The sequence below is a fragment of the Ipomoea nil genome, unplaced genomic scaffold, assembly GCF_001879475.1.
Source record: "Ipomoea nil cultivar Tokyo-kokei standard unplaced genomic scaffold, Asagao_1.1 scaffold0869, whole genome shotgun sequence".
NCBI lineage: Eukaryota > Viridiplantae > Streptophyta > Magnoliopsida > Solanales > Convolvulaceae > Ipomoea > Ipomoea nil.
Genome location: NW_017617297.1, coordinates 458,079 through 462,976, shown reverse-complemented (window position 1 = coordinate 462,976; position 4,898 = coordinate 458,079).

Here is a 4,898-nt window from a genome sequence, read left to right as displayed (position 1 = left end):
GGAAACTAACATAGATTCAAAGAGAAGAGAATTTCACATCAACAATAGGCAATGAATCAAAGTAGCAAAGCAACCAAGTAACAAATTGCAATGAATTAAAAGAATGAAATTGGAATTGACTTAGTTAATTGGAAGTAAATTTACAATTGGAAAATGAATTGAATCTTCAATCTACATCAACACATGCTTCCGAAATAGAAATAGCAATTGAATCTAACTAGAAATTGTAATGAGAAATGAATTGAAATTACAATGAAAATTGAAAGTGTATATTGTTTTGTTAGGGTTCTAAGAGTTGGGTTAAAATAATGTCTAACTCTAAATTTCTCTATATATACTCCTGGATCAAGCATGTCATAAGACCTCTCACGAGCGTGATAGGCCTCGTGTAGCTATGATTCACTCTCTGAAGTCCCCTCTCACGAGAGCTCTCACAAGCGTGACACCAAACATGACAGCAGAGTTTACATTCTGAAGTTGCTCTCACGAAACTCCTCACGTGCGTGATATGCTTCATGATAGCAGAGACCACTGCACGTTCTGAAGTTCCTCTTATGCTATGCATCACCAGCGTGACAACCTTCGTGACAGACTCCTCGTCTAGCTTTCATCCTATTTTTCCTATTTGAGTCCAAATTGTCCTTGATTTAGATCTTTTTACCTTCAAACTATGATATGTTCTCAAACTTGCTTCTTTATACGCAAAGAATCATATAATTGATCAATTTAAGCAATATTAAAGTAATTTATATTCAAAATTAACTAAAATATGTGTCATAAATTAAATTAGCACAATGGAACACCCTCTCTACGGAGAATAACGTGGTTTATGCAAAGTTAAAACTGAAATATTGATGTACATGGCAAATTATTGGCGGTCCAAAATAACGTCGTTGAATTTTATGAGTTAAAATAATGTACGTTATGAGTAAGAATAATGTACATTATGTGTTAGAATAATGTACATTATGTATTAGAATAATGTATTTTATGTGTTAAAATAATGAAATTTTTGGGTAAGATAATGAACTTTATGAGTTAAAATAATGTATATTATGAGTAATAAAATTAATGTATGTTGCAGTGGATCGCGTAAATTTTTTTTTTTTTTACACAAAGCGATTTCATTTTTGGACCGTAGTCCACACACCACGGTCCACGCAATAACTATGGGATGCACATGGCATTTGGGAATTCAGAGCACTACACATCAAATTCAAGAGTACGTGTTTAATTGAGCTTTATTTTGCTCTAAAGTCTAAAGCTTGTTGTATGGGGTTGGCTTTGCAATCACTTCAGGGATTACTTTTTAAATTTCTTAAAAGTGATTGAAAACCTTAAAATTGGGCCAATGTGGTAATTTTTTTTTTTTTTTTTTTTTGTACAAAATTTTAATTTGTATATAATTTTTACTACCTTGGTGGTCAGAGCTAGGTTTGTTGAGTAATCGACTCAATAATCATAAGGTTCCAAGCTCTTTTTTGATTTGAACTTGTTAATTATGACAATTTAGGCTATTTACCTCATTGTAGTCATTTGCCTGTTATTTCTACAAAACGAGCTTCAGTCGAAAAACATATTCAGATAATGGTTGCAAGTTTTACCGTAAATCAAACAAATATTCTTTAGAAATCAATGCTTTATTTAATAACATATAGGTACTCCAATTTAAGGGAGACAATAAAAAATGAATAGTGTAATATGTAGGAAAATCCATTAATTACATTTAGTTAATAAATAATAATTACTATTCTACAATTTTTTACTAAACTAATGTGAGGTCATATCACTAACGATAGGAATGACCAAACTCAAGAATTTAGCATTCAAAAGAAGCAATTTACAACCAAAAAATTAAAAGTGGGTTCCAAATCTTTAATTTTCTGTAATTCAGTATACTTTGATAGCCATTGCAATGTGATGTGGTAAATACAATCTAATTTTACAAATTAATTGGGACCAAACTTCTGCTCTACATTTCGTGATGTGGGATCATTCCTCTTTTCAGTTATACTTTTTGTTACCAAACGTAATGGAATTCAATATCATCATATCCATAGGGACCATAGGTTTTATTTGTTGTAAAGCTTCCATCTTTTCCCCCAATTATTGCACTTTAGATTTTAGCAGTGATATATGACACTGTTTCTTTTGAATGGCTACTATCCAATTTTTATTATTATTATTTTTTTTTGAAAGTAACCAGGCCCTCGATGGATGCATAAATGATGAGGAAAGTGGCAGGAAAGGGTGACAATCAGAATCGATGTGTTGGTTAACAGTGAGAAAGGCTGGAAATAAGAGACAAAACGACACCGTTCGAAGGAAGGAAGTTAAGAGCCATTACGCCCAAAGGCCAGACGACGTTGTTTAACTAGCCATTGGAATCAGTTGAAAACAGCCTATCAGATGACGTCGTTTCCAGCATCTTCCAGCAGCTTCCTCTTCAGTTGAGATCCTGGAAAGAGGTAGGGATGGCAATGGGGTGAGGTGGGTGCGGGAGATGTATCCCCCGCATCCGCACCCACATTCCCAACCCACTCCCCACACCCGCGCAGGTAATGAAATTTCTACCTCATACCCGCCCCTGCGGAAATTTTGCGGGTGCGGGTAATACCCAACCCGCAACACTAATTATTAATATTACACTTAAATCTAATAAAAATTTTATACTACAATTCTAATTTATCACATTGATTTTTTTATACGTTTGAACATAACTCTAAAATTCAATAAGAGCTAATGAATTTAGTCCTTAATCGGAACTAAAATTGTGTTGGTAGTAAAAATTGTGTTAAGTGTTTACTCATTATGTTATTTGCGTTATTCCTATTCAATTTTCATAAACAAAAGCCTAAGGTAATGAGATGATAATTCAAATGAATCCCTAAGGCACTAGCCCATAAAGAAGTTAATTCATTATGCATTTTTAGTTATAAGATATACATAAACGTATATATATAATAAATGAATACTAATGTGTGTGTGTGTGTGTGTGTGTATCTATAACATAGGTTTGTTAATTAATAGAGCATGGGTTCGAAACCTGATGTTTACATGTATTCTTGTGTGACTAATTTATCGTGTGCCCGTAATCAGCACAGTACCCTATATATATTAATTAACAAACCTCTGCCTTCCCTAGAAAGAGGGGAATTGTTGCTACCCGATTTCAAAGTTGGTTCGGGGCGTTCCCTAAAAAGAGGGGAGTTGTTGCTACGGGGAACCCATAGGGTTCGGGTAGAATTGCCTTCCCTAGAAAGAGGGGAGTTGTTGCTACCTGATTTAAGAGTTGTTTATCGTTGTGTTTGATCTTATAAACCCTTTGAATTGTAAAGGGAGTTTTTATGCTATGAATAAAGATCAATTTCCTTCTCTTCTTTTTTCCTAAACCCTAATTTCTCATTCTTATCCCCAATTTTCTTCAACCAAGTTCCTAAGTGCATTGCAAGTGGTATCAGAGCCCACTTATGGAGGATCGTATCTGAAAGTTAGAGGCCACTGTTATTGAGCTTAACAACAAAATAGATACTCGCTTCCAAGCCACACAAGACTTAGTTACTAAGCTCTCAACTCAGATGAATACTCAGTTTGGCACTCTCAGGGAAGAACTATTGTAGATACTGAGGCTTAATCGACCAGCTCCTCCAATTATGGGAAACTCACTTGGGCAATCTTTAGTCCAAGTTCAATTCCCAGAAGACCCAATAGGGAGGCCTGATAAGGCCCAGGTGTAGGAGGGAGAAGTTGAAGGAACTAAGCCAGAAGCAGTGTCACCTATAAGTGTAGAACAGCTGGAAAGGGTGCATCTAGATTGGATCCCTAGGAGAGGGGTGATGGAAGGAATTAGACAAGGTGCTGCAGGACAGAATCATGATTTCTTCCTAAGGTATAAGAGTGAATTTCCCTCTTTTGATTATGATAATCCTAGATAGTGGGTGCTTAGGTGTAAGAAATTCTTTGTATATATTATCCCATATCCCTAGATATGAATTTATTAATCTGTTGTATACTTGTATGTGCATTTAACTGGTAAAGTTGGATTGTGGTTTGAGGGCTATGTCCATGGGTTGAGGGAGGAGTTTCATTGGGCAACCTTTACAGAGGCAATATGTAAGAGGTTTGGAGAAAGTGGAGTCTCTCTTATGGAGGACTTTGCTACCTTTAAACAATGGGGAGAGGTGGATGACTTTACTGATACATTTGAGGGGTTAAAAAACCTCTTACTATAGGCTCATCCTTGCCTGACTGAGGGATATTTCCTAGAAAACTACATTGCTAGGTTGGAACAAAACCTAAGGTGTTTTGTTAGGACTTCCAGACCAGGGAGTTTGGAAGATGCTATTTGGTTTGCTAGACAATATGAGAAGGGCTTGAAGGGTAATGAGGGACCCAAAACTTCACACTGGAATCCTAAGCCAACACAGCCTATAAGATCTTACAGCTCCAATTCAAACAACCCACTTACCAACAACTTTACCCCTAGCGAAAAACCAACCCTATCAACCCAAACTACTACATCCAAAGACCTAGAAATTACCCAATTTAAAAATAAGTTAAGGGAGCAAAAAAGGTGTTTTAGGTTCTTTGATCCTTGGCAACCAGGACACAAGTGTAGTGGTTCTACTTTCAACATTATAGAGGACCAGGAGAGTAGTAAGTTGCCTGAACTGTTGGAATCATAAGTGGATGGGTCAATCCCAGAGGAGGTAGAAGTTTCACTCTGTGCTGTAGTAGGGGTTGAGGGGGTGAACACTATCAAATTACTTCGATCCATTCAGAATCAGCCAGTAGTGATCCTAGTAGATAGTGGAAGCACCCACAACTTCTTGGATCCAAAATTGTTGATTCAGCTAAGAAAACAGCTCGAGAAGGCTAGGCCCTTGGAGGTGACAGTA